Source organism: Myodes glareolus, chromosome X (assembly GCF_982192425.1).
Source record: "Myodes glareolus chromosome X, mMyoGla1.1, whole genome shotgun sequence".
NCBI classification, from domain to species: Eukaryota; Metazoa; Chordata; class Mammalia; order Rodentia; family Cricetidae; genus Myodes; species Myodes glareolus.
This window is the reverse complement of record NC_142053.1, coordinates 14,486,138-14,495,563: the sequence shown is the minus strand read 5'-3', so window position 1 is coordinate 14,495,563 and position 9,426 is coordinate 14,486,138. Positions and strand designations below refer to the sequence as shown.

Here is a 9,426-nt window from a genome sequence, read left to right as displayed (position 1 = left end):
GGAAAAGTGTATTAATGCGAGAATGTTGCTAGGAGACGGGAGAGCCAAAAGCCCAGGCTACTGTGGGGGTTCCACTGGAAATGAAGCTAATTTAAGTGTGTTCTGTATCCGAAGTTGAACCATTAAAATCTGTCCTTGGTGAGCATATGAATTTTAGCACGCAGTGTTTAGCATGACCTGATGTTTTACGAGGATTTGCGAGGAGAATCTTAAGGCATTTCATTTCTTATCATTGGTCTAATCCCTTCTTCACAGCGCAGTTTATTTTCAAGAGGCTGTTGCGCCGCTGCTTTCCCCTCCCACTCCTCCAGTGCGACAGCCTCGGAGCTGATGGAGAGACAGAGAGCACGCAACTGGTAAGTAGCTGAGAAAGCTCTCATAAAATAGTTGTTAAAGCTCCGCTTTCTAAAGCAAGTGACGCATTTTGATGAAACAAGATAGCATAGAACTGTGGAGGAATTTGTCTAGTCCGTAGCACCAAGAAAATAGGTTGCATTCTAAAGATTACATGGTCACTTTCCTAGTTTAAGGCTTGCTTTCTAAATGATGAATGACTCGATAGAAGAAAATAAGAACACATAAAAATAGCAAATTTCGTAAGATGCTCCCCAAAATAAGATTTTTTGAAGGTATTAAAACGTTGTCTCAGCTTTATGATGTTTGAATTAGGCATGATTAAATGATAGTTTTGATTCATTATTCAGGCATTTTTTTGGATTTGGTTTATTTTCTTGCTGTGAGGAGAATATTTTGCATTTTAGGATAAGATAGCGTACTCTACTTGTTTTTAATTAAGAAGATGGTGCGGTGACATGTCTGCGTAGGAAAGGAAATGAAGAGGGCAGACTGTAATAATATTACGACTGGTTGGTTGCTTTGTAGGAGAGATGAATGTGTATTGAATGGGGAAAATTTGGTTGTAGGATGAAAATAATGAAAAAGAAATAACAAATGTTATGACTGTACCTTCATTTGTAAAATCCATTTGCTTTTTGCATGTCATGCTGTACAGTAAAGATAGAATGTTCTCGGTACTTTTTTTTTGAAAAGGAATGTGAGAATGTAGCAAAGATTCCTATGGATACAACATTTTGTTTGTTTTTCAATATCTCTGAAATTGTGTGTACTCTTTTAGGCTGGTTACTGCAAGAAAACAGAAAAAGAGGTGAAGTCGTGTATTTTCTTTCCTTTTTTTTTTTTTTTTTTAAATTCAGATTGTTTTTGACACATGACCCAAAGGGAAGGGGAGATGGGCTTTGGAGTTAGATGACAAAACGAAGATCAGAGAGGAATATGAGAATGAAAAAGCTTATTTGAAAGTCTTTGAAGATAAGCCATTCCCCAAACTGAACATGTCTGCTGGGGTCATAGTTTTCAGGGAAAGGGAACCCGCATGATGAAGGTGCAGGGGGAGGGGGGGCATCTGGAGAGCACTGCGGCAAAGGGTGACTGACGCATCCAGGGACATGTGACCATTCTCTGGTGTAGTGAAGAAAAATTTTCAGGACTCCATCTTGTATAAGAAATTCTATACATCCTAACATGCAAATAATGCTGGAATCATGCTGTGGTGGATCATGAGTTAATTTTGTGCAATGTTTCATTGCTATTTATTTAATCCTTGCTTTTTATTGTCTTTGTTCCTAGACTTTCTTTTCTGCAATTTCAGAGCTTTCCTATGTTTATTAAAATATCTCATTATAATGTTGGCTCTCCCTTTATTATAAAAAGACAGTATTGTACAGAACTTGGAAAAATTAAAAGATGACTATAAAGATTATGCACAATGCTATAAGCTTAGCATATTGTCGTCAGTCTCTTTTCTCTCCATATATACAAATATATGCATAGAAATGCATATTTAATACAAAATAATGATCAGATGTGAAGTCTTTATTCTGCTTTATTCATTAAACATATTTTATAAACAATTTCTCATATTTTAAAGTGTCTCACAGGAATGTGTTTCAGGAATACATATTTTTGATCACATGGGAGTGATCACATTCCAAATAATAAATGTATAAATGTGCTTTTTGCTATAATGATTTAAGGAATATATTTCCACATAAATCTTTGTGCACCCTTCTGTTCTTTCCCCTCCAGGAAAAAATTCAGACGTGGATTTCATGGATCAAATGGGTATGAATCAGTCTCAGGTTTCTTCTCTTGTCAAAACATCTTGCTTAATTTGTTTAACATATGTGATTAAAACACTTTCAAGTCATTATTTGCATATTTAGTTTTGTCACTTATGATGGCAATTTTGGGGACACGTTACTGCTTTATCTTTTAAAATATCTATGCCCGTCAGTTTATTTTTACGTTTTCTTTCTTTTTTAAGGTTTTCCTCCACATAACCATTCACGTGTATTTTCTCTGGAAATTTAATCAATTAATTTCTTTTACAATTAACTCTGCAGTCTGTATAGAATTAATTTTAAATGTGTAATATAAAATAGGATCTAATTTTGTGTCTTTTCCAGATAGGTTGCCAATGGTTTCAGCATTGTGAACTGAATAACACAACCTTCTTCCACTGACGTCATGTGTCAACAGCTGTTCTCCCATTAGATAAGGTGTAGCTTTCCAAAGGTCGGCCATTTTCTCTCTACTCAAGATGGTTACATTCCATGATAGTGCTTTTACCTTCTTGCTACATCCAGCAAATTGCTAAAGCACTGTGTTTATATTTTTGCTTTTCAAGAATCCTAGTTGTATATAGTTTAGAACAGGTATTTTCTAAACATTATAAACAGGTTATGTATATAATGCATATATGTTATGTGTGTTTGTGTGTATATTTATATGTTAAATAGTTAAAATCTTAATAATTATTTTTTTACAAATTAGAAATTGGGGAGTCCAATGACATAGAATACTGTTCCAGATGGTATTCCTTTTGGATGCTCTTGACATTCCAGTTGTGCGTTTAAAAAGTACTTTAGGGATTAATACTTGTTCTAAGGTTTTTCTGTTCTTCAGGTATTTAGAGAGTTAAAGCTGTGTGGATTCAGTTCCTGCAATTTTCTATAGAGAAATAAGAGGGAAATGTAAGAAATGTATGAGATGAAGAAACGTTTTCAATTATGTTGCTGGCAGTACAATGATCTCAGAATTTAAAGGATGGAGGTAAGTTTTGGTACTTGCTACCACTGTCATTATCTCTTGAGACAGGAAAACATGGCTATGGTCCATTTCTTTTTACTGCAAGTGGAAGGGTCAAGACACAAAACATGGAGGCTTTTAGTAGGAGGTAAGTTAAATAGTAACAGAAGTATTTGACAGTTAAAAAATCACCTGCTGTTCTCTGTTGTACCCTTTACTCTCCAGCACAGCGTTTTCCCCCACCCAGTGACTTCAAAGCACTCGTCTTCTCTGACTTTAGAAGGAAAGGGAGGTAAGTAGCAGCTGCTTTCTTTACCTGCTGTTACTGCAAGGGACTCTTTTGACTCATAGACACAGCTCCAGTCATTTCCTGACTTGCGATATTAGGCTATGATTTGTTTATGACTGAGGCTGGTTTCCCTGGCAACAGGACCTCACCAGAGCATGCGCATTGCCTCATCTGCTGTGGCAGAATGCAGCTGTGGGGCCTAGGGAGGAGTCTTGGGGTCCACAGAGGCTGGAGAGGTATTCCACAGACATGACATCAGGTTTTTCTCCCTAAGCTGAGACTGTTATTGTACACAGAGTATTACATTTAAAACAAATCCTCAGAAGACTTTGAAATTCTCTCTTTTCTCTCCCAGAACAACTGCAGTCAGTAGTTTCACCAGTGACCATGACATTTTTCCAATTATTAAGGTCCCAGATATCCTTGTGTGGCTATAGGAAAGAGACAGCCTGGAATCAAACCTTCATCTCTTTCTTGCCAGTTGCATGACCACAGCACAATTGTAGACTTCCTGGGCCTCAGGTTCTTCAGTTGTGAAATGGGAATAATAACAACACATTTAAGAAAAGTGGTACATATTAACTATTAAAGGTGCTCTTTATTGTTATTTGTAGATGTTAAAGGAAAACTGCTGGAACCAGACTTGTGCCTGCGTGGTACAACTAGCTTATCCTAATGCCCATACTGACCAAATGAGAGACACATTTACCCAGACAGAAGGCAGACACCTCTCGTGTAGCACACAGATGACCTGCAACAGAATGTTGTACTACCCTTGAGGCTCATTAATACATACTACAGTAAATAGATTTGCCCCTTAGTACATACCTTCCATGTCACTGGGCTCTTTTAGATGAAAGCAGGCTCTCTTCCACACAGAGACCAAGCTAATGGACCTTTATCAGCCCCACACGATGATTCTTGTCTCACCATGGACACAGTGCTTGTAACACATAGCAAATCTCAACACTGTAGCTCACCTTTACATCACACGGATCCTGTCAAGAATACATCGTGTATACAGACTTTATTTGTCCAACACAGATTGCTTCCCAAAGCACACAGATTCTCCCCAGAACACATAAGTACTCCACACAGCAAGCCTCTCCCTACAGCAAATCGCCCCATGTGTGCTCCACCAACTGAACTCCTGGCTGGTGAAGTTCATGGGAAACAGACCTCCCTCACATCACATTAACACTTGCAAGACCATGTAGCCTTGTCCACAACACACAGACTCTTGTCACATCATGGAAACCTTCATCATGGAACACAGACTGTCCATACCACAGCAGCATCCCATAATGTACATAGTTTCTCCTTGAACACAGACATACAACACAGCTCCCTTGCCATGACACCAAAATTCACTCAAAGGACAAACTTTCCCTCTGAAAATGGAATGATCTTTGTTATATGGTATTTATCTAACAGGACACAGGCTTATCTCTCATTACACACCCTCCTTATTCTGTGCACATTTACCCCATGAAACGTGTTAAACTTATGGTATAGAGACATTCCCAATAGCCCTGGACCATGCTCACTCTTCCACCACATATCAATACAGTAGTATACCCTGAACCACATAGATCATTCCTTGTTAAACAGAATTTTAATTTAATAACACAGTTGTACTCCAGTGTGCCAATTCATCTCTTGATAAACATACAGTGCAAAGCTGCAGTGCAAATACCTGCCTCATAAGCACTTATTTGCCACACATTACCCAAAATTTCCATGTTTGCAGAATTACCTTCTAAGGTACTTAAGGCCCCTCCCCACCTCCATCACAAAGGTGGTCCACAGTATCCACATTTATCCCACAATACAGGTGTGAAACTGTAAGATGTGAACACACACCTCAGAAGCCCACACTCCATTGCCACAATGCTGAGACTTCTGTAACAATAATGTAGTTTCTATTTCCTCTCATGCAACCACTTCTTCCAGTGGTTCTATCGTCTAGACACATGCCCCCAGGCACACGAAGCCCATGTTTCAGTGACTCTCAGATTTACTACAAAGCACACAGACTGTTTCACTCTTATCTACAAAGCAAAATATACCTAGCATATGCACAGAACTTTACCAGAATGCACAAAATCAATTATTAGTATACATACTTGCCTCATAACTCATATACATTCTTTCAAACAGTGACACTCACCCTAAATGTACAGACAAGCCTTTCAGGCCACAGACTTGCCCTGTAATACACTCAATCATAATATGTGTGTCTTTAAGTTATAGACTTACCCATGAATGCATAGATTTGTTCTACATTGTGCAGTTACATCACAACACTTTATAATGCAAGTAAAAGCCTCCTATCATGTGGACATATATACATAAACCATGTTACAGATATGTACTATAATACATTATGGACATGTGTAACACATATATTAACTCCACTTTGCATAGATTTCCATTGTAGAGGACAGACATGCTTTACCATATCATTGAGCTAAAATTCTGGCCTACAGCAGAGATACAGCTTGGTATCCTTTAAGAGCAAGGCCTCTGGACCCAGGCTTCCTGGCCTTGCCTCCAGAGTCCACCCTTTCCTAATTATATCACCACGGGTAAGTATATTTCTATGTTCTTTGGTTTACTCATCTGCAAGACAAAGGTGACAGTAGTAACTACTTTGAAGGATTATCATGAATAAAAAAACAACCTAAGCTATGTTTAGTATAATAAAGTACCTGCTAGAAACTGTTAGATTTATTCATTTACATTACCATCACCTACCTCCTTCCAACCCTCCATTTTTAATGAAGCTAAGGTGCTCATTTAAAGTATCTAAAATCATCTAACAATATAGATTTTCCCACAGTACATAGATTAGTTCTGGAACATACAGAAATACTATGCTGCATACAGACAACACTCCATAATACCTTATACCCTACAGAGTACAGATAGCACACTAAACTAGATGCCACTCACAATGTAAACATTTACAATGAAATTAAGAAATGTGGTCTATAATGCATATGCTCACTTCATATGTACACATTTCCTATCACAACACACAGACTGGATCTACAATACCCAGATTCACCCCATATAGCAAAGATCCACATTATACCATATATCTGGTATAACCATAAACTTATATAACCATAAACTTATGTACTGTCTGACATTCATCTCATTATACACAAATATTTATTCCAAAGCATGTGGATTTCCTTGCTATTCACAAACATGTTCTTAAATTCACACTCCTAAGTTTAGAGGATCATATTTGAATGCATAGATTCTTCCTATAGCACATTTACTTTATTTTGTTTGAGTCATAAACAATTGTATGCTTCATACCTCATTGCTTACACATAAATCTGATTTATATGAAAGCATCCCCACACATATGATCACATATCCCATACCTCACAAATTAACTTTTTTAAAAACTTAAAATACACATGTATGGGGATTCTGCCTGCAAGCATGTCCACATACTATATATGTGTCTGCTACCCACACAGGGCAGACGAGAGTTTAAGGTCCCCTGGAACCTGAGCTACAGACATTTCTGAGCTTCCCTTTTGGTGCTGAGAATTGACCCTAGGTCCTCTACAAGAGTGTCAAGTGTTCTTAACTACTAAGTCTTTTCTCCAGCCCCCTCCCCCAAGGGTAGCTTTTTAAGGCTTATTTAACCCCAATCATGCAGAGTTATCCCCCTAAGCAATTATGTTCTTAAATACCTTACATCTGTATGGCAAGGCAGCATCAACACGAAGTCATTTTACACTTTCAGGCTTGCATGTAAGCAACTAGACTCATAAAAAGCAAAGTCATGCTTACAAAAACTCAACCCACTCTTCTCAATGTGGCATAAATCAAAGACGAACCTCAGCTCAAATAAGCGCAAAACAGAGTGCACAAAAAATTTGGTTAGCTGCAGTTAGATCAACTCCCAATTACAAAGCGTGAACTCAGAGCCCCAACTGCCTAGACTGGAATCCCTAACACATCAATGTAAGTTTATGACTTAAGAAAGGTTTTTGGACCACAGAAAGGTATAGGCCTTTTCTGACCTATAAATTTAGAATAATAATGATTCCTGTACCTACAGCTGTTAAGAGGAGCAAATGGGTTAGTGCTTCTAAAGTCTCTACAATAGTACCTGGTCTGCTGATATTGCTGTTGTTAACATGCCCTAAACTGGACAATAAAAAGGTAAGATTCAACCAAAACTAACCCTTCTACACATACACTGTCCTCCATGAAGCACACAGTCTAATCACAACCTATGCTTTGACCACTACATCTGTGTTGACTGCATTTAGCTCACATTTAGATGCACCTATACATGGTGTCTACACAGCATTTATACTCACCACATGACACTTAGATACACTGTGTAGTACACACAATACAGTACAGAAATACAGAAATTCATCCATATAAACTGTCATCTAATTTTTACCAAATGCTCTTACACATGCTCCTATACATACATACATACACACACACACACGTTTGTTATGTATTCTATGCACTCCCAAACCAGTATGCCATATTAGCTCTGTAACACAGATAATTCAGTTTAAAATAATCCACAGCACACAGATTTCTCCAAAGTACAGAAGTCATGGCACAATATAAACCTTACCACAATGAACAGACTAGCTTCATAACTCAGAAAATTAGGGCCTGTCCTACAACACACAAATTCTTCCTAATATTCAGATATACTGTTCTAGTGAAATACTGGCTTGTCTATACAATAGGGTGCATCATGAACACCAGTATATTTACCAAAATACATTAACTATTTCATAATGCATTTATACACAATCCATACATAGAACTATTTCACCTCACCCAGACATTCCTTATATCATAATAACTGAGTTTCAGCTGCCAGACGTATCAAAAAAAAATGGAGTAAGTGCCCCAGAGTCAATAGTATCTCCCTATAGCACACAGATTGGCAGCATAGAATACATTCTTTTTACTGTAACTTTTGTCATAGAAGCACATTCTACACAAGACATAATGCACAGATATGCTCTGTAGTGCGTAAATGTAATGCAGAAGTTCAAGATATGTCATGTAATGATCAAATATTCACATTGTACAGAGTCACATCCCAAATACCAGATTAGCCTGCGAATCAACGAATAAAGTTCACAATACAGAGACATGCTTTGCAATATATGTACACAGAGAAATTTTTACTATCAACACACAGGCTGTATCCACACAATGCCCCCTTACCTCTACAAAATCTAGGTCAGCATCAGAAGAAACAATGGAGAATGTGCAAAGGGACAACAAGGCACAAACATATGCCCCTTCAACCAGAAAATATCCTCACAACACATAAAGAAACCGGACAACACACACAACACTGAAACTTGTAAAATCCAGACTCATGTGAAGCACACAGGCTGATCCTGTCACACCCAGCATTGCCCACTATCACCTGACTCACTAGGTTCACCCCAGAAAACCCTAACAGGCATAGCCTTTAGTTATTCCTAAAACTAATAGCTTATCTCTGAAAATACCTTATTAACAATGCAAACACCTCCAAGCAATTAGAAGTCTGTATAATTCATGGACACTTTCTACAGTTGCAAGTGCGCTTCACCATATTAAGAGTTGCTGTAACACGGTTATACATGCCCCCATGCAAATAGAATCATTCCGTGAAACCCAGGCTTTTTCTTATATTTCCTGGATTTGTCCTATAATATACATGATCTCCAGACAACATCCACTAGTCTTAAAAGGTAGTCTCATGATGATGTAGCTGACAATGGTTGGGGCTGTAGCTTAGTAGGTAGAATGTATATACACTAGTGTAGTATATACACTAGTATATAATGTCCATAATGTCTTGACTCCCTTCATAATACCCAAAATGAGCAGATGTGCTCCCAGATTGCCAGGTTAATAGCACAATATACAGATTGTCTCACCAATAAAAATATGAGCTCCACAGAACATGTGCATAGTGACAGCAATTAAGTAAGGTCACTCACTCTAAGTAGTGATGATAATGATGA

At 37.8% G+C, this 9,426-nt stretch overlaps 1 long non-coding RNA gene across 2 annotated transcripts in view; it reads left to right on the top strand.

The window, feature by feature from the left end:
* Positions 1–2,231: 2,231 nt before the first annotated feature.
* The window catches only part of LOC125415450 (uncharacterized), a 48,786-nt gene continuing 41,591 nt past the window's right edge, over positions 2,232–9,426 (top strand). Inside the window, exon 1 of one of the 2 annotated variants that reach the window (XR_007236614.3) lies at positions 2,232–3,400. This is a non-coding gene — a long non-coding RNA (uncharacterized LOC125415450). The other variant, XR_007236613.3, reaches the window with a different exon arrangement.